The following is a 22704-nucleotide window of genomic DNA, read 5'->3' on the forward strand; positions in this document are numbered from 1 at the left end:
TAACTAAGTACCTTTTTTTGTTGTATTTGAAATTCGGATCGGAATTTATCAGTACCAATCATTAATAAATCCGAATATTTGTATTGATATAAAATGAATATGTGGCAACTCTTACCGCGGTATCAGGAATTTTGTTTATTATCGATAATAAATGTATCAAAAAATACGATAACATCAAAGATCTTAAATCAGTATCATTATCAATATAGTTCACAATTGTACCTAAGTTAGTTCCACCTGACAAGTAAGCATTAGTCACGCTTACAAATGTTCCTTTCTATGTTGTGTCTGTAATTATAAAATCAAGTTCTGCAACGTCGATAATTAGTCGACAACAATGTCGTTAAGTTCTGCATCGTCGATGATTAGTCGTCACCAATGTCGTGTTTAATCGCATGAACTGCTCTAAGCAAATTTGCCGATTATTTTTTCAGCCGAGATCCTTTGCAAGTTTATTTTCGTATTTGATTTTATGCTCAACGATTTCGTTGACAATCGTTTTCTCGCTGATATCAATGTCAGCACTTTCCTTCCTGACATCGTAAGAAACTGTTCCTGATATTGTCATAGTCATGGGGCTGGGGCAACCAGACTTGTTACAGTGGACGATGCGATATTATTGCTTCACTTACAACCAATGATGCGTGCATCTTAACATCAAGGATGTGTCGTAATAGCAATATTGGAGACCAACCTTTTTCTGAAAATGACGACCAAAGCCAAACATAAACAATCGCATGGAGATTCTCCGTGAACGAAATCGAAATCTGGTAAATGTCCATTTATCGTGTTTCTGGTCATGTCTTGTGATGGATGTACAAATTGCTTAAAGTATTTAACAAGTTCACCCGCTCCATGAACAATTTGAGGATAACATGCAACCATATCAACTAAGATAGCTTCGTTTTAATCGTATTTTGTATTCCACAATCCACCGATTCCGTATTCGACACAACTTAGCCTCTTCAAGAAATTCCAGTTGTGTTAGTTTCCACACATTTTATTTCATGGCATCGTTGGCAGCAACTGACAGGATGGTAAAACAATTACTGAGTAATTGTTTAGCATCATCGCTTTATTATTCATTTCCGAGCGGAGAACCTCATATAGATAAATATCTCCACTAGGTCGTACAAACTGATCATAATTTCCATATTCGGAACATTGAAATAACCACACGGAGAGACAGGATCGCTTTTACTAATTTTAATTATAAAATCAAAAATAACACCGTAATAAAATTTAACAGTTCTATCTCGTAGAAATACTATTACGAAGTTCGTCCACGCGAGTACGTTTTGATCACTGATCTCTATCAAAGGTTCCTTTGAGTTATAGTTTAATTCGAATAAATTCTCGCCAGTTATTTTTTACATCCTTATCCGAAATTTTCGCAAGCTCCGCAACGTCGTTGATGATCCATGACAGAATTAGCCCACTCATTTATATATTACGTGGTAAATCCGTTAGAACATTTTCACGTATCGCGTTTACAAAGTGTTCTGTAACTGGTTCAGCTACAAAATTCAGCGTCTAAGATTTCAACGGTTTGAGATCATCAACGATAGGTTTATTATTCATCGGATATATCGCATAAACAGATGCCGTCACATGATAGGCTTCTTCATAATATGGCTTGTCAATACCAGTTAACTCCCCTGGTTTTAATGTTTTACTCAAATTTACAATATCTACAGCACGATGTAATCGAACAGGGTCACGTTTGTCACAAATAATCTATATGTTGTCTAGCTCAGCAATAATTATTTTCTAAGTATCTTTGTTTTTCGAGATAATCAATGATTGTTTTTGTTCGTTGTTCATTCCTTGTAGCATCAATAACACCTTCGATGTCGCGCATGATTATGAGTGTTGACCACACATGAGCCGCGCCGTCATTGTCTCTTGGCGCCACGAATACTATTGATCAGAGTATGATTCATCGGATCAACCAGAGCTTTCGTCATAAAGCTGGATGGCTTAGTTTTAGTTCTAATATTGACATCCATGGGCAAGTCAAAGGATATTCTGTCAAGATCGAATCTATCTTAAGAGCGATTAACCCCAGAAAAGTCCATTGCAATAATTAAGGAAAATATATATTCAAATTGAAGTCAAATTTATAATATATGATTCATGTAAAGAATAATTGTAAGTGGTTGATGATTGGCTCTACATCTCCGTGTAACAAAGTATGTGTAAATGAATTTTGTTGATAACAACTACAATGTATGCGGAAAGGGAGTCTTGGACAAAAAACGTATTGAAAATGTAGTGTTGGGCTTTGAGGAGAAACGCAGTTTAGTGTAACGTGTGGTGGTAAAAAAATACACAGAGCTGAATGGATATTATGATAACAAATGGTGGTAATGAATCTCGCATAAAAACACTGAGGATTATCTCGCCAGAAGTTCACGATGATAACATCATTATTTAAACAAATAATGTTACTATATAAATTGAGCAAAATTAATTTGTAGCACAGTCCATCATCAATAATAATGAGGCATATCGTGATGGTATCATCATTCACTGTCGATTAAAAAACCAGTCGGTACTGTCATTAATACTGGTTATCTCATATTCGTTGCTGAAAAAATGTATCCCTTTCATAGGTTTATATAAGAATGTTTCCATCGGCTAATGAAAAAGGGTCTTGTGATCGATCACAATGATTCAAGCCCGACAAGTAACTCTTTGTGTAATTTTTAAGCTGCTACACAGGGTCAGAACACAGCAAATTTGGAAATACTGGCGGTAGTAATGATAAGGCAAAAGCAGATAAATCAGTCAATGCAGAGACAGGCGAAGAAAAATAATTGCCATCGACATATGCAGCTTGCAAATATTTTGATATTTACAGGCGTTCAATACACTTTGTCACAAATAATGTTACCAAATCAGCGTTTTCAAAGAAATATAAACAAAAAGTAACATTTCAATATGTCCCGACTGTGTCCGCCACTCCAGACCTGACTCTTCTGTTTGCCTTCTCTGTAACAGTACTCTAGATGAAGAAAGATAACTATGTCGGTGATAAATAGAGGTATTAAAGAGTAACTTCGCTTGTATTTTACAATAATATTATCTTATAAATGAATTTTTCTATTGGAGCTTGTATTCTCATCATGCCGCAAATTACCAAATCGGCATTACAAAGAACAAATAATATATAAGTATTTCACTCATGAAGTGAGATAGGAAACACTTCTATCGTAAAACAGTAATTTGATGGTCAATGACTTATTCATTGACAAAGTCCCTGATATAATCCTGTTCACCTTGAAGACAAATAACCTGTCAGCGAAGGTAGAGCGATTAGCGAGCTTACAATAATAAATTAATCTCTTTTTGGTTGGTTCTTTTGTTTTTAAAGAGACATACATTATTCGTCTTTTTCTGACAGTGTCAGGTTTCCTGCCTTCTCCCGACGTTGTCAGGGCTAAAAATTAAGAAGAAAAAAAAAAAAAAAGAAAAAAAATAAAAAAAAGGGAAAGCAAACAAGCCACGCCAGTTGTCTGAGCTATTTATGGATTTCTAAGTATTGGTAAGTTTATATAGTACATAGCCCATTTTAATTTTGGTGATCATTTCAATGCTCTGTATTCAACAAGTTCACCTTTCCTCAACGTTCATCGTGGGAGAGTGTGCAGTAATCTGCTGTACTTAGAGGAGGTCCACGTTTGTGAGTGTATGTACATGTAAATATGAATGTAAATAGTTGCATGTAAATATAATAATGTAAATAGCTTAATGATGCAAATAACTTAATACGTATACAATATGTATTTTATGTTGTAAATAGTGTAAATATGTAGCGTGTCGGCCTTACAGTTAAGATTATTTTATGTATTGATATTATCTCCGCGATTGTAAAATTGCATGATGAACCTTTCCAGCCGAATACCGGTTCATTAAATTACTCCAGCAGTCAAAAACACAGTCTTTGGCAACCGTCAATGATACACAAGTTGAACAATTTGTTTCACTTGCACACGCGATTGAGAAACTTAGAGCTGTCTCACGAATACGAAACAAATGATTGTGAATGTGCCTTTAAGACATTTGAAAACGATTATATCCGATGTAGACCCCTGTCTCAGTCAAGGACAAGAATCAGCGCGAAATTGAATGTAGAGACAGCGTCACTGGTAACAGCTAAACAAAGTTAAATACGTAACGTATTGTGAACGTGAAAGCGGTGATAACGTCACTGATAAAAGCTAACTAATCTGAAAGTTTGAAACAAGGGAAATATTTCATGTCTGACTATAAGTAAACAATCAATATATTGTTTGTTCTGAATCGGAATTTTGTTTCTGTTCTGAATCAGAATATTTTCTTGAGCTCCCCAAATTTAAGGCAAGAAGGGACATAATTCAGAATTTGATCTATATCACACACAATCGTAATACTATATCCTCAGTGCAGTTCATTTAACTGGCCATGCTTTATCAAACCTTTTTCATCGTCTTATTCGTCAATACGTACATCAACACTATTAGTTCTCTGTGGGGAAATATCATAATTGTTGCCTCTTTGTTGTAAACAAAAACTCTCGCGTGTTGGTGCATTATATGATACTGCATAAATAATTGTTTGAAATAACAACCAAGAAAAATATTTTACTTTTGCTTTCCTTGAATCTGTTACTAGCGTGAAGATCTGCGATCTTACGAGCGTTGATGCAAATTTGTATTTAAACATTATAATCTTAAATCAAGCAAGTATTCGAGCTGAACAGTACATTTGAAATGTATCCGTGATAATATCGGATTATGACATCGCAGCTAAACTGCGTTAATGGGTTATAATACATTCAAAACTCCGGGAGGTGATTGACGTGTGAGTGTGTATAAAATGTATCCTTGCTGAGCTTGACTGGATTTTTCAAGATCTTCTTGGAAATTTCCATCGATAGCGTTCACATACAAGTCTGACTGCGATCTTTGGTGGAATGTTTACAATACATGTTGATATATGACGACCTCCGCCGTATGGATCATCGTTGCATCAGAAGATGTTTGACAGTGGGGTTAATTTTATCCACGCTTCAACGATCTGTGGATAGTATTTAGCGATGATATCAGCGACGGTCCTATTTATTTAGCTCGGAATGGATATTCAAGAGCGGGTGTTAAATATATGCTTCGTAATATTTCTTTGGTTATTGAATAGTGTTCGAGAAACAAATTCTAAACATCTTTATCCGCAATCACTAACAAAATAGAGGTCTGATCTAAGTTGGTTTAGATGTTGTATCGTTCGACTGATCTGTTGACATTTATCATCGTTGTAATGTTGTGTCATACTAGAATACTGGTAAATAAATTTAGTAGATCACACTCTACCCGTTGCTACTTGGGTCTAGGTGCGTCGGAAAATGAATTAAATTTTTGCGCCGATGATCGGAATTTTATTAGTCAAAATCATAGATATTCCTCCATAATTTAGGAAGTCTTTCATCTTTTTTTGAACAAACCGCCATCACGTGATACTCGCCAGTCAGCCCGTTTATGCTACGATGGACCCTCATTATTTGCTTTAAATGTTCACTCCTTGTCTCTCCACACTACGTTGTGCTCTAGACTAAACGAACTGGGACTACATTCATCATTACCTAAATGTAAACAGAGGCGAAAAAAGAAACGTTGTTTCAAAGCTGCCAGGCGTAGAACAGGAGGAAGAATTCCAGTTATCTCCCTTATTTCGGCACAGCCATTTAAAAAAATTTCGACCGTTAATTTAGATAACCTAATTCAAATCCCAATTAATTCGTCAACCTTTGTGTTAACTATCCAAGAAATGCCTCTGCCCATTGCATTATTGAATGCCCAGTCAGTAGGACCACCGGAAAAGCGCACAGAAATAGTTAATTTTATCAAAGACCAAAACGTTGACATATTATTCTTGACAGAAACATGGCTAAAAACATCAGGCGATGAGCCCAAGTGTGCGGATCTAACACGCACTGGTTACTCCATCAAGTCGTTCCCCTGTAATTCTCGCGAAGGTGGAATTGCTGTCATCACAAAGAACTCCATGATAAAACATCTTAATTATACCACAACATTCAATTTCGACCACACATCGTTTGAACTAGTCCAAACCACACTCACACTGGAGCAAAGGTCAGTCCATTTTTTCTCCCTATACCGCCCTCCTCATAGTATAAAAAACAAGCTGGCTGACTCTCTCTTTTTGGAGCAGTTTCCGAATCTCCTGGACTATTAAAATTCGATAGGTGGCAACCTGATCATTCTTGGAGATTTCAACTTTCACTTTGAGTGTCCCGAAAAATCAAATGCATCAAAACTCATAGATTCCATTAATGTTTTCAACCTCAAACAGTCAGTTAACCAACCCACCCATAAACATGGTCACATCTTAGACTAGATTCTTCAAAGACCTGATGGTAACATTCTACGGTCATCCCTGGTATCCAATGACCTTGAATCAGAACACCTCTGCATTATATGCCTTCTTGACGTATCAGTCCCTAACCCTCCACCTTCATCTGCTACTAAGAGAAACCTCCGTATGATAAAGAGAACCAAACTAATGCACGACATCCAAGCTAACCTAACATCCTTACTTCCTACCGCATTACAACTCGATAACTGTCTGCGTTCATTGCCTGACAAACATGCCCCAGCTACCAAGTGCAGAGTATCAATTCAAAAGTGTTCTCCATGGTATAGCAGTGTTAGGGACCAGAATCTAACTGCTAAAAGAGACCGCTGTAAAGCTGTGAGGATCTGACTTTCCACCAGACTCACTATTCATAAGCAAATCTATGAAGTCGCTAAGAAGAATGTCACAAGTATAGTCCATGCAGCAAAATCAGCCCACTACACTACTAAGATAATGGAAAGTTCCAGCTGCAAAGAGCTCTTCGAGATTACTAACAAGCTAATGTCAAGGAACAAATCAACACCACTTCCAACTATTTTCTCTCCAGTCCACCTTCGACATGTTTGCAAATTTCTTCTGTGACAAAGTACAAACCATTAGAGATAAGCCTGACACCACAATTTAAATTGACTCGTCGTCACCATACAGTTGGCATACAGAATTTGAGCGGCAACCATTAGCAGTAAGTGAACCTGTCTCTATGGATTTCGTACGTACAATCGTGACGAAGAGTGCACCAAAATCATGTGAACTTGATCCAATTCCAACATCACTGCTGCTTGAGTGTTTAGATCCAGTATTGCCTTCACTGACTGATGTCATTCATACCTCTATCTCATCCGGGGAATTCCCATCATTTTTCAAAACTGCCATTATAAAGCCTCTGCTGATGAAACCAACACTAGACCATAACGATTTAAAGAACTATATCCCTGTTTCTAATCTCCCATTCATTTCAAAAATCTTAGAACAGGTTGTTCTATTTCAACGTGTCTCTCATCTAAATTCAAATAGTCTTTTTATCAATATACAATCTGCATATCGCCATTGCCACTGTACTGAAACAACTCTTCTAAAAGTAGTTAATGACATTCTCTCTGCGTTGGATAGCGGACAGATTACAGTCCTCACCCTCCTTGATTTGTCAGCAGCATTTGACACAATAGATCAAGATATTACTTCACTGTCTCCAGCATGCATTTGGCATTCAAGATACAGCCATACTGTGGTTCAAGTCCTACTTGGTCAACAGGACACAAATTGTATCTGCAAATGGAATACACTCCAGCCCAGTTGATCTATGTTGTGGTGTTATACAGGGGTCTGTTCTGGGACCTGTTCTCTTCATTCTGTACACTCAGTCGCTGTCAAGTATCTTAGATCATCATCCAGTGTCTCACCAATTGTACGCTGATGACACCCAAATATACAAATCTAGCCACCCAACTGAAGTTGATGCTACCATCCAAGGTGTAGAGAGGTGCATTTCTGATGTGAAATCATGGATGACATGTAACAAGCTGCAGGTGAATGATGACATAAATGAGGCCATTTTGATCACAACACAAAGACTTTCTCATTCACATCCTTTACCTCAAACAATGAATATCAGCAACGCCAACATTAAATTCACATAATCAGTAAGAAACCTAGGTGTTACTCTAGACAGTACTCTCACATTGCACCAACATGTCATGAACATATGCAAGGCTGCATATCTTGAACTGAGAAGCATCAGCTCAATTCGCAAATATCTTTCAGTTGATGCCACTAAAACACATGTGTGTTCATTAGTACTTTCAAGACTGGACTATTGTTACTCAATTATGTCTGGTTCATCTCAATATCTACTCCAGAAACTTCAAAAAGTTTAAAACACAGCTGCTCGGATGATGCTTAGAGTACCACGATCAGGGTACACCTCCTCGCTGCTCTGTACCCTACACTGGCTATCCATTCGATCCAGAATCAAACACAAAATTTGTTCTCTGTGCTACATTCCACTTTCGGACTCTTGTCCAACATACCTATCTGACCTCACTCAGGTGTACACACCAGCAAGATACTTACGCTCCTCTTCTGACAATCGTATACTTATTATTCCCACTATGAAAACAAAGTCATATGGACAGCGTTCTTTTGCATACCAGGGCCAAGCAACGTGGAATGAATTACCCACTGAACTTAGACACAAAGACACAGTGATCACATTCAAGAGGGCTCTCAAAACTCACTTATTTCGACTGCAAGAACAAACTTAAAGACCTAATAATGTTTCCTACCTGAAATATTATCAGCATGTTTTTTATTTTTTAATGTTTCTCTTATTTCGTCCTGTTTGTTTTTGTAACAATATTATTATGTTTCTTATCGTATAGGTGTTGTCTAATGTTGTAAAGCGCTTAGAGCTTCTAAAGATTAGGCGCTATACAATGTCCTCATTATTATTATTATTATTATTATTATTATTATTATTATTATTATTATTATCATCATCATCATCAGACGCAATAAAATACTGCCTTTAATTGTTTGTCCATACTTCCTTGTATTTCCATGAAAGATGCTTTCGATACTCCAGAAGTTTTAAAAATGTTCGGTTGACTGTAAAGAAGTCGAGACGCTGTGGTTTTGGTGTTGCTTGATAAACATGTGCTATTACTGGCCACCCTAACACAGTTCTGATCGATGATTTATATATATCCACCGCATAACCTACCTATTTTATTTATATCGCGGCTGATACTGTTGCTTTGTCACAAAGCTGGTTAACAACCCTAAGTCATGAAAGAGATCTACAGTTGCTCTTCGGCGAGCGATGTGATCATAACTGGCATTCACAGCGAAAGTTTTGCTAGTTTTTGTTTACCAACTGTGTATCAACTGTTTTTGGTCGCCAGATTGCATCATTGTCGGTGGTTTTTCCAAGGCGTAGATCAGAGCAAGATATACCTTTTCTAACATTTCTCTAAAATTTATATATATGTGATAGTGGAATCACACACGACAAATTTTCTTCTCCATTTAATATTGATCTACGTGCGTAAAATTATATGTTGAAATCTTCATTCATTGATGCAAATGCTTTCGCAGGTACATTCAGTCTCATGTTATTGCTCTAGGGATGTTCAGTGGTATCGTTAGCAAATATCATTGACGGTCTAGCTGACCTCGCGTAATCATCGGAATATCTTACCATACCTAGTATCGTCGTGGTAAAATTAAAATTGTTCGAGACACGAATCAATAATGTTTCCGTCAATCATGTATGTGGCACTGTTAAATAACGCCATAATACCATTCTCAGCAACACCAGGTCGATCTAAAAGTCCGTACGCTGCATCATCTGTTTTCAAAAGTCTACGTTCGATCCCAATCAATGCCTCAGCGGACAAGAAATATCTGCTTGTATCCTGAACTTGCAACTCAATTAATTCATCATGTGTTCAGTACATGTGCGTCGTAAGAATAATATTGATAACTACGCACAGATTCATCCTTGAAAACTGGCGCGTCCATGTCAAATGATGGATCAGATTTACGTTTGAACATCTTTATTATACTAGTTATCGCCTAACACGTAGACCACTTCCTGCTATTAAACTTGCAGCTATAATTTATTTATTTTTCTGACAGTCACTACACCAGCCAACTCTGTTAGATTTTGATTTGCAGCTTGATCTATCATTTTGTTTACATTTTCAGGCATCACTCCCGTGCTGGGTATCTTAGTTGATTGCTGTTTTCGTCGTATTAATCGGATAATGATTTGCGTGAAACATCACCAAGAGCACCAATACCTTTTTCACGAACGTAAATATCTTACATTCCCAGTAGCTTTGCAATCTGTATTGCTTTAAGGGCGATTCATCTGAATAGACCGTGCATGACATCAACGAGTCCATCACCGTTGATCGCTATATGCGTAGTTAATTGCGAATTTATCACCCTGACCATTACATGTCCACGTTAAGAATTATATATAATCATCTTATTTTCTTGTCACTGATCTGAATGCATATCCTCAATCACTGCAGTAATAATCATCAATAATTTCATCGATGAGGGACCGATGAACATTACTATCCATGACAACGCCTGTAAATAATCTCTGACAAACAGCAACTGAATCTTTAATAATTTCTGATGAATTATTACGAGATCGTCTACCGCCGATTAGAATTTCCAGTCTTTCAAATTGGGCAAAACGTTATTGGGACAAAGTTTATCAAGGCCACTTCTCCTGGTACATGTACAGGAGCGACGAGACCAATTCTGGTTGTTTCTTCTTCTTCAATACGAGGTGGTCTAAATGGTCATTTTACTGGCGATAATATATATTCAGGCTCTATTAACATCTTCGACTTGTTTCTCAAAATTTGGAAATTCATCTTTATATTAATCAATGATTCTATATATACCACGGAACTTTTGAAATAAAAAAGGAACACAACTCTATTTCTTGAACACTGGTGATGTTTGGATCTAATAATGTATCACGATCTAGATATCATGTTACGGCGACCGCTATAGTTCTATCATGAAGATATCTACGACCTTTTCCGGTAAATCCGGCTGGTGATTTTGGTTTTTGTCTTGGTTTTGATGCACCACCATCCTTCACATGGCCGACATCCTCATGAACTTTGCTAATAACCTCAATTACATGTTGTCTTTCATATTGTAATTGTGGTTGAGCTACAGTAGTACCAGCTGAAAGATTTTGTATATCCTTTTTTGTTTTGTTTTTCGTTATTTCTGCTATTTTCCGAGTTGCTTCCGCATTTTTGCATTAATGTAGGATGAAGACATTCGGTGTCCTTCGCAACTGGTTTAAATAACTGTTATGAACCTTCTGTAAATTCCACCTGAGACTCCTGAAGAGCTTGTTGTAGCTTAACAGAATCACGGACGGGAAGATATTTATTAATTTGACTCTAGTCGTTGTCAAGCTAGTTTAGCTGTGTGAGATTACATGGGTAGCTTCATTATTGATATAATAATGATTTAATTAAGCCACACATAAAGCAGCAGGGTGGGTGACGACCAAAAAAGAGTGTCAAGGTAAGTAAATAAGGATGCAAAAACATAAGCGTCAAGGATAAATTAGCTCAGTTAGAAAGACATCCATCGGTTAGAAGTTTCATTTTGGCGTTATTGACCTTTGTGTTTTCCTTTTCATTGGAAGCTTTAATTTCGCGATTGGTCTTGTCTAAAAAGTGGTCTGTTCACCCTCCCTGCTGCTATTACCATTTTTAACTATTCATTTTGTTACACAAACTAAATTACTTAAGGTATAAGTTCTAGCATCTTGAAGCATTTTCATTATATTGAGCGGCGCTAGAGCTTAGATGTCTATTTCGTTTTTAACCTTCTGAGCAGCAAGAAGGGTGAACAGACATTTAGCTAGAACTCATTTTTTTTATAAAGAAACAAATGAAAAAATAAGGTCAATAGCGCTAAACCAAAGCCTCTAACTTTGCCTAGAGCTTCTCTAATTGGGTTAGGCATTTTTGTACATTGTTTTTGTTTTAATTTGTATGTGTGTTTTCGTTAACCAACCTGACGTGTCATTGAGGTCATTATTATATCAATAATGTCACCTTGTGATGAATCTTGCATAGCTAGATTATTAGCTCCAGAAAGATTAGAAGCATTACAGAAAGTACCTTCCCATCCGTGATTCTGTCCGGCGGAAATTACCAGAAAGAAAAGAAACTCAAGTTGAATTTGCAGAAGGTTAAGAACAATTATTTAAGCCTGTTACAAAAGTTACTAAAAGAGTGGCAGAGGATGCTGAAGGTCTTCAGCCATCAGTAAGACAAACTGTTGAGCAAACTGAAAAAATAGCAAAAAGAACTAAACAAACAAAAAAGAGATCTTCCAACTGAGACAGCTGCAGAACAACCTCCCGCTGTAGATGAAGAAATGGTTGAAATTATTGGCAGTGTTCGTACTGAAATAGCCGATGTAAAAAAAGATCTTACACCTAAACATAAATGATGAAAAGAAAATATTGAACTGATTAGTAAATTTAGAAAAGGCGTTGTTAAAAAACTTAAAGAAAAATATGTTTTTTGCTTCGCATATAATAGTTTTTCTCGAACGTCTGAAATCGTAAAAGCTAAGTATGCTAGCATAAATACGGATAGTTTTTTAAAAGGCTATATCGCGTGAATTATAACAAACCCCAGACTAGAAGTAATGATGAAGTAGATAATAAATAAATTGACGACATAAATTCATTTTATTTGGAGTCAAAAACTCCCCAGCAGGAACCTTCATATCAACTTCCTCCACCGCAGCAACAAATAGAAGAACAACAATTTTCTTCACCGCAGAAAAAGTTTATGTTGGAACATGAAAAATCTAGAGAGCTATTTAAAAATTCGGAAACAACAAGTGAGGAGGAAGGAGTAACTGGAAGTAGTGTTTACTCAACTATGCCAAGAGGATGCGCTTGTATTGCTTGTCCTAACAATGTTCTTTCTGACGTAGAACGATTAGAAATTCTGATTGTTGGAATATGTGCTGGAAATAATTAGCCGGAAATTATTAATGAAATATATGATAGATATCGAAGGTTATTTACTGGAGGTATTATCGATATCAACGTTTATCGTTCTCTCATTGATGGAACTGCTGATGATTATTACAGTGACTAGATAAATAAATAATAAATAAAATGGTTATCCATAACGTTGACCAATCATGGCCAGAGTAGTAAATTCGTGATTACCTACGTATAAATAAACTTCGAAGATAGATTCGCTGCCGTTGTTTATGGTTTATTTGTGAGGATAACCCCTAAAGCAATACGGATTGCAAAGTAGCTAGAAATGAAAGCTACTGACTTTGTTCATGACAAAACTCCTGTAAGGCGTTCTCGGCAATTAAGTATAGATTAGCGCGATTAATTCGACTAAAACCACAACCAGGAAAATTGCCCAGCACTGACGTTATGAATGCCAATGTCAGTAAAGTAATAAATCAAGTCGCAAATTAAAAATAGCAAAGTTGGATGGTGAACCAGAAAGAAATATAACTGCTAGTATAATAGCGGGAAGGGGTCGTCGTGTTTGACGATAATAAAAATAATAAAATGTTCAAACGAGTATCTGATCCAGCAATTGACATGAACCCACTAATTATCAAAGACGAATCTGTGCATGGTTATCAATATTATTCTTATGACGCAAGGCAACCAAATCAGCGAGGAAAAATCGAATTACAAGTTCAAGAAGCAAGTAAATATTTCTTACCCGCTGAAGCATTTATTGAAATCGAAGGTGAAATTATAAAAGCAGAGGGTATTGAATATAATGTCAATGACATAATTAGTTTTGTTAATAACGGAATTATGGCGTTTTTTGACAGTGCTGCATATATGATTGATAGAATAAATATTAAAAATATTCAAACGACTATGATGTTACTACAACAATAATAGGTTTAGCAAGATATTCTGATGATTTTCTTGAAATGATGTTTGTTAAAGATACATCTGACTTTCCAGGATAGAAAAGCTTAAATACAGGTAACGTGAGAAATGCTGCAGGAGAAGCAGAAACACGCGAGGTAATATCAACATACGCAAATTCGGGATTTGCAACAATCTATCAATGTTGAACAATGATCTTAGAAGATTTTCAGGCACAATTCCATTATCCCACATCTTTGGATTTTGTAGAAATGTTAGAAAAGTTATTTTGGAGCTAAACATCGAGTTTGTCTTGTTAAAAAAGGCTACTGACAAATTTTGAGTTAGTAAAGTTTGCTTAAGAAACAAATGGACTTCAAGGACCATCGGAAGATGTATTGTCAAATTTTGAATTAAATATTGTAGTACTTGCATACCATTGCTTAATGAACTTATGGGATTTGATCAGAATTTAGATACTGGTCTACAAATATCAGAGTTCGATTTTACAAATTTATATCCAATTTATTATTTTTCGTTGGAAAATCTTTATTAATCTGGACAATCTCTCGTTCATGTTCATTTTCTAGCTCGCGTAAACAGATACGCTGGAGCTGTTCCTAACTACAGAGCAATTGTTGTTATACCCATAGATGAATCGATGATACTTGAATGTGTTGGTGGACGAATGAGAGTTATTTATGCTCCAGTAGAAAACATGTAACTAAATCGCTCACGATATTATAAAATCATGTCATATAGTCACGTTAATGTCACTCTGACTTCCGGTCAGGTGAAAAAATTACAATCAAAACTTGCATGTAAATGTGGACCAGCAATAACTTTCAACCTAGATCAGATTACTAGTGGCGGTCCAACCAAGTAATCGCTGACGGAGACTCAGTTCCAACATTTTAATAAGGCTTTAGGATCAAAGAGCATGGTTCAACTTTCTCTGAGTACCATTAGTAATATGGTTAAAATTGACGATATATTCCCACGTCTTTCATCGATAACATCGTTAATTGCTGTTGCAGCTCCAGGTGTTGCCAAAGCTGCCGCGTTATGTGCTGTTGGAACCACTGATGAAATGGCATTAAAGAAAGCATCTGGAAAAGGAATGGTTCACTCAGAAACCTTACAAAGAGATCACACCAACACATGCCATGAAGATGCACAAAAATACAAGTATGCCTTAGTCTGGTCGACTAAAATGACAAGGTTCACGTTACGTAGAAGGACTCAGACTTCTCGATACAATACCTCGTTATATACAAATAATATCCCTCCGATGTCTAATATTGATTTAATTAATGCTGCTGAAAAATTTAAAATATTTTTTAGAGGTGTTCTTATGCGCAATCAATTACCTAACCAGCACAATGAATTTGAAACCGTTGTCACTAATCTCGGTAGATGTGATCCAGATAATCAATGGGTTGCATTTCATCCACGGGGATCTGTTTATTGTGATTCGTACGGACTACCCACGGCGAAGGAATTTATGTTATATACAGAATCCATTCCGATCTGATATTCAACATTACCAACACAAACAATGACAGATCCGCCAATATGCAGCGGTGAAGTAATTTCTGTACTCGACTATATATCAAAATCAACCATTTCCACCTCACAAAATCGTGCACGATTATATAAGTACACGGTATCGCCGCGAGATTTAAATATATCTTAAAGTATAATGATAGATATTTACGGAAGATCTTCTGTTAGTGGTACCACTAAGGGCACGCAAAAATTAGATGATATCGATCTGTCGAATTACGCGACTCTGAACTTGCCCATGTTATGAACCTCTCCTGAGTTGAGCGAGATGAGGTCGTTATTTTTCAGGATAAATACGTGTTTTAAAGACGAGAAACATCAAAATGGAATGACATGGTTCGGAGAGTTCTTGGCGCTACTGCGGATAACATTCCGGTATTTAATACTGACGTATCAATTGTAGCTATTAGAAATGAATTTACAAAAAACTGTTGCTATTCGTTTACGATCTACCGGTGATACAATAAAAGGTGAACTCAACATAAATGAAAGTAAAATATTTGTTTAAAAATATAAAATATCTGATGAAGATGCAGAAGCAAAAAATATGTAGATAATAAATATAATACAGTAGATACTAAATGAATCACACTTCGATCTGAGTATGACGTTCACGTAAATATGTTTTGACAGCTATGTCAGACATTGAAACGATTAACACAAGATTTGTTGCTATCGGAGATCCTAAATCAGTTTCAGAGTTAATCACGACAGCGCAGAGTAACATGGATGATATTAGAAGAAGAAAACTCTAGCAGATGTTATAAGTGGAATTCCTGATATCGTTAAAAAAAAATTGAACTGATTAAAATTCCCAACAGGCAGATAATAAACCTAATATATACGGCAGCGTCCGTTCAAGCATTATGGTCACTAGTCAATATATCGATTACACATCGCGCTGAGAATTCCGTTTTATACAGGTTCTCAGTACTTGGTATTGTAACATTTATAATATCTACCACGATTTCATGACTGCATATCCTGGATCTATGTTAGTGATGTTAGATCAAAATGACGAGGTAACATTTACTGTGGAACTTGAGGGAAAAAGCTCAGCTTGATTTATCATTGGTGCCTTGAATTAGTAGTTAAATTCCCACCTGATGAAAATACAATGAGTATTCCGGTCAACGTTTGATGTGATGTTCCAGCGCAACATTATAGATACAATCAAGCACGTGAATGGCAAGCAAAATTTAAAAATATCGTTGACGGGTAGATAGTTCAAGATATAATTCAGCGTCCGCTATTATTGCTGGAAAATGCGTATTATTATCAGCAATAAACCATAATTTGTAATAGCACCAGCAGTTGGGACAATTTGTGTTTCAGCTGCGACACGGATTGCGGGTATTCCTAATATAATTGCAAAAACATATGTACGTGCATAAATGCAAAAATGCATGATTATATAATACAATTACGCACAGCGACGTCAGTATACTCCAAGTTAATCCTCGTTATTATCAACAAGTCTTAGCGATGAAAAAATATCAGATTTTGAGTTAACTGATATGATCAAAATCGTCAAAGAATCAATGATTGTGATTGATTTAGAAAATCAAGATTTAAATAAGAATGTGAACTCCACTGACGTCGTCAGGCGAGCTACTTCAACAAATCTTAACAAACACAACTGTGACATCAATCAGCTCAACTAATTCAGAATTTAGTGTTAACATTCCGATCGCAATTCCAGCAAAAGAAATAGCACTTGCAGAAATACGAGTATATTACGGTTGGCCAAACATCAGATCAGAATCATTCGATGGATTACCAGCAAATAAATCACTTGTATTTGCAAATAAAAATAAACAAGAAGGATCACAAGACAGTATTCGGTCAATTAATTGAAACATTCAAATACGAACCTATGGTAAAGATATATTTTTGCGATACTGAATATGAAATAACCAGTATTAATGACATACCAGACTTTTTTGTTTAGTCGCCAATATCTAATGACACCATCGCGATATGCTTCGTAATCCTTGGGTATTGGATGTTTAGATGTTTAACAAACTTATTTTCCATTTTATATAATAATATCATTTGTTTAAATCATGATTTGTCTAAATCATTACTTTTAAAACCATGCTAAACACTCTTCTGCAATTTTTATAACTTTGTCATTATTGGCGTGTTTTTTTATCATAATATATTTTCAGTTCTCTGTTATATTTACCACCTCATTGCACATACAACCGAGTTTCGTCTCCAACTCCAACACTGCATTTCGAACACGACTTTGGTCCTAGCCTTCCATTAAGTACGCTTTGTAAAAAGTATCCGCATATTTCGTTTACGCTGGTTTTGTTGCAAGGAGCCGTCGAACCTATCATTACCCACATGCATTTCTCCTCTGTTTGAAGCATGAATCATAATTCAATGTAAACATTTGTTTTCATTATAATATGAACTAATATGAAATTATCGACGATCAAGCCTTCTAAAGTTAATTTTAATATTGGCATAATATTCCCTGACTTACCGATGCTAGCTCTGGTTGATCCAACGATTAATACTAGTCATGACGCCAAGACAGAATTTAGCAAAGATGGTGCATCTCGTGTGTGGTCAACATTCAAAATCATAAGCAACACCAAAATTGTCGATGATACTATGAACGACAAACCAGCATCGACGATAATTGATTATCTTGACAAACGAAGATATTTTTTCAGAGTAAAGTTTATTAAGGAAGTAGACAATAATTGGATTATCAGTGACAAACGTGACGCTGTCCTTCATAATGAAAAAATCTCCGTATTAAGCAAAAATTCCAAACCATGAATGTTGACTGGTATTGACAAGCCTATTATCAACGATCGTATCCTGTAACAGCAGTTATCTACGCGTTATATCCGATAAATGATAAACCCAGCGTTAATAATTTCAAACAAATGAAATTGTCATGGCTAACTTGCGTAGCTGAAGGAGTAACGGAACATTTTACCGTTTCGACTCGTGGAAACGGACTAACGGATAAAAGATGCAAAATAATAAATGAGTGGGGAGAAATACTTAAGGATACCGGAGCATCTCTCAGAGACTTCGCTGAGCTAGGAATGAAACTAAAACTCCAATAAAAATGAAAACGACAATCGCAGAGATTTCCTACGAATCAAAATATAAATTAAAAGGAGCTTCGATTGAAATTATTGATCATAATGCTCATGCGTATACAAATGCAGCAAGACTTTTTCCACGACATCAAACTGTTAAATTTATAACAATGCTATATTTGATTTTATTAACGAAATAAGTAAAAACGTTCCTACATCATTATGGTTATTTCAAAGTTCTGATGATAGAAACTATGATCAGTTTGTACAACCTAATGGATATATTTATCGCACAGTCTCTCTCCACGAAAAACTGAAAAATCGTGCGTTAAAATAAACCGATGATGCTGAACAATTACTGAGCAATTGTTTCACTGTTCCGTCAGTTACTGCTAATATTGATAGAGAAAACTAAACAACACGATTGATTTTCTCAATGAAATAATATCGAGTTGTGTCGTATAAATTCACGGTCGGTAATGGTTGATATGGTTGCTTGTTATCCTGCAAGTTTTCTTGGAATGTGACAATGTTCAAAGTATCTTGAGCGATTGGTTCATCCAACACACGAAATGACCATTCTGGTATCTGATTATTTTTGTAATAACTATCTTTGATTTCAACATCTGCGGATTCAGAATAATTATATAACATTTCTTGTTTCATTCTCCATTCGCCCCATGATGCATTATGAGCAGTAAATTGTGGCAGCAATTCTGTATATTTTTTAGATATAGAATGAATCCGTTGCAACTCTGATTTCAGTGGTAGGGAATCTATTTATCATCGATAATAAATTTATAGAAACATAAGCGAGCATTGAGGATCTTACATGAGTAAGCTGAGGTGACTCATCATCAATATAACCGACAATTGTACCTAATCTTGTTCCGTTAGACAAGTAAGCGTTTTCTCGACTTACAAATATATTACTCTTCGTTGCATCGGCGATAATAAAATAATCTTCAGCATCATCTAGAATTAATCGTGCATAATGTTATTTTGATCATAGACCCCACCTTAAGTAAATTTACCAATTATTCTTCTACCGAGATCTTTTGAGGTTTTATCATTATCAGGTGGTGGTAACCAAACTTCGGTCTGAGGACGGTATGATATAAATGCCTCACATACTATCAACGATATCAATATTTTACAATCAAGCATATATCGTAATAAAACTATTGGTGCCCAGAGATTTCTGAAAAATTCCTACCAAACCAAAACATAACAGACCGAATGAAGACCCTTAGCAACTCGAATGACTCAATACGGACGAATCCAGTTATATCAAAATCAGGTAGGGGTCCATTTATCGATACTTTACTCATCTCGTGTGTGTGGTATCCAGATCTTTTAAAATACCCAGAACACTCTCCGTAACCAAGAAAACTTCCCGGATAACACTTGACCATGTCAACCGAGATAACATCGTTGTGGTCATACTTCCTACTACACAATCCACCATGTCCGTATTCACAGCAACTTACTTGTACGTCTTCGAGAAATTCAAATCGTGTTGGCTTCCACGAATTTTCTCTCTTGCAAAGTGATCTGCAACAGATCGAAATGTAAAACATTTATTTAATAATTTCTCAGTATTTTCTGTTGAAATTTCTGCGCAAGATTTTTTATTTTTTCGTGGAGAGATTTTTTACGACATATTTCGCAGTTAGGTCGTACAAATTGATGATATTTGTCATCATCTGAACTTTTAAATAGCCATACTGACACATGATCGTTTGCACTTAATTCGTGAATAAAATCAAACATGTTTCTCCCAGAGTCTTTCCCTGGGTAAACTGTTACGGTTCGATCTCGTGGAAATATTGTTACTGCGCTCGTCCAATAATTTAAATTGGGACTCCTCTCGATTTATTCTTTGATTCGTATAAAATCTCTCCGGTTTTCGTTTTTGGGAATATTAATTTATTTCCTAATTCAATGACATGATGTGTCCTTGACCGATTCAGCCCATTTGCTTGTTTTTGCACGTCGTAGATCCGTTACCCAATTTCCACTCATATCGTTTGTAAAATATTCGATTACTCGTTCGGCTACATAGTTCAGCTTTGAAAATCTCATTGGCGCAAAATCATTAATGCTAGGGTTATCATTTTGCTGATCAATTCTACAAATAACCGCGGTCATAGGATACGCTCGATGGTAATATGGTCGGTCAATTCCAGCCTGCTTTCCTGGCTTAGAATTTTACTTAGCAAAGCGGTTTTTCTATTAGCAAGGACAGGGTCACTTTTGTGACGGATAATCCATTCAGCGGAATCTGTTTCTGATAATACAACAAATTTTATTATAAAAATTTTTTTGATCCTTGAGATAATCGATGATCGTTCTCCCCTGCTCATCGTTCATTGTAGCATCAATGACTTTAACATGAAGTATGACATTGAATGTCGACCACTTGTGAGATGCCCCATTGTCGCGAAATTCTTTTTTAGCATTCCGAATATTATTAATCAGATTATTCGTCGGATCAGCCAGAGTGCTCCTCCGCAAGTCATAAGTTATTCTGTCAAGATCGAATCTGGATTCAGGAATCGAAGTTTTCCAAGGCTTAATTGTATATAATTTCCCAAGCTTTTCCATATTATATTTAACACAAGTATTTAAATTAAGACATTATAATATTGTGCCTAAAATGAATGAATCAATGCAAGTGGTTGATGGTAGGGTCTTTAACTCCTTGTAACAAATCCTGCATAAATTAATTGTGCGGACAGAATTTGAACGGCGTAAGACGAAGGAGCCTTGTCCAAAACCGTGTTTATGGTGTGGTGTTAGAGGGAAAATGCAGTTGTGTGTGCAATGTGTTGATAAAAGATACAGAGAACTAAAGCGGTAATATGATAAAAAATAACAACAATGACTCTGTCAAGGACTCTGCTCTTGATACAGCTATAAGAACCCCTGAAGATTATATAGCTAGAATTGAAGACAAAGTATAATTTAGACAAATATTATTATATATAAATGGAACAAAAAGAATTTGTAAGACATCCACCAAGTCATTATTATGATTTAATTGACAGTACTACCAACAACGCAGTTGTTTCTATCCTGAATTTCTAACTCTCCCCTTTCCGGTGGTTTCGTGCGACCTTTTCCATCATTCATAAGTCCAGATACGTCGTCGCATGACATATGCAAAACCTTGGCAACGTTTGTATGTTTCGCTGGTAGTTGTCTCATAAGGTCGATCAATTGATTCATCGATCGATCGAGAGAGAGGGATATGGTGGTGGTGATGCTTGGGAGATTTACCATAGAGTCATTCATTCATAGCCAATCGCTATGTTTCTCTCTTATGGTAGCTTAATAACTCTTACGCAGCAATTTAATGATATATGTTAGTCGATATATGGAATCTGGTCTGGAGATTCCTATATTAAAAAGATATGTAACATGGTACTGCTTTTTGTGTTGTAAAATTATGTAAGTAGTGGTTCGCTTCGCCTAAATATTTTTCTCACAGATGTATTAAGTTAAACAAATAAGCGTTTCTCACATAGAGTGAGTTTCGGTTCTGAATATTTCCGAGACCAATCCTTGTTTGACGTCTTAAGATATTTCTGTAGAATGCACGCACGTGACTACGATATTCATTTATATGCTGATGCGGCGTTTAGCACTAATCAATTAATGGATTAATGTCTCCGTCAACTCTACAAGCAATTTACTCCTCTATCGGCTAGTCTATCCTTCCCCTCCTCCGCCCCTATCCCCGCCGCATAATATTTCCGTTGCTAGACCGTGACCTAGGTGTCGTATCTCAATTCCTGATCTGACTTTAAATTTAGCGTTTATTCAGTTCCTAATTAAACAAAAGCACATACAAAGATGAATCATATAAATGCATGACTGAAGGAATGAATAAACAATAAATAATAAATTCATGAAGATGAGACAAACAGAGTAATGTTGAAATATATGAAAGCATACACGAATGCAAATTAAGAATATAATCAATACATGACTATTACAGAAGTGTAAGATTATACAATATAATATAAATGGTACAGGTCTATTCGCGAAAGAACATATTGAAAAATTAACTGAAGTAAAGCAGTAAGGGAATGTAGTAATATGATGCAAAGATAATGAATGGACGTTCCTTTTGCATTTAGACTTTATATAGAGAGGCTTGTCATACACACAGCATTACAAGAATTTTCGTCATAGCCAGTGACCTTCATGCACACTCCATATTTCCGCAAA

The sequence above is a fragment of the Sinohyriopsis cumingii genome, chromosome 5, assembly GCF_028554795.1.
Source record: "Sinohyriopsis cumingii isolate HCF-2022 chromosome 5, ASM2855479v2, whole genome shotgun sequence".
Taxonomy (NCBI): Eukaryota; Metazoa; Mollusca; class Bivalvia; order Unionida; family Unionidae; genus Sinohyriopsis; species Sinohyriopsis cumingii.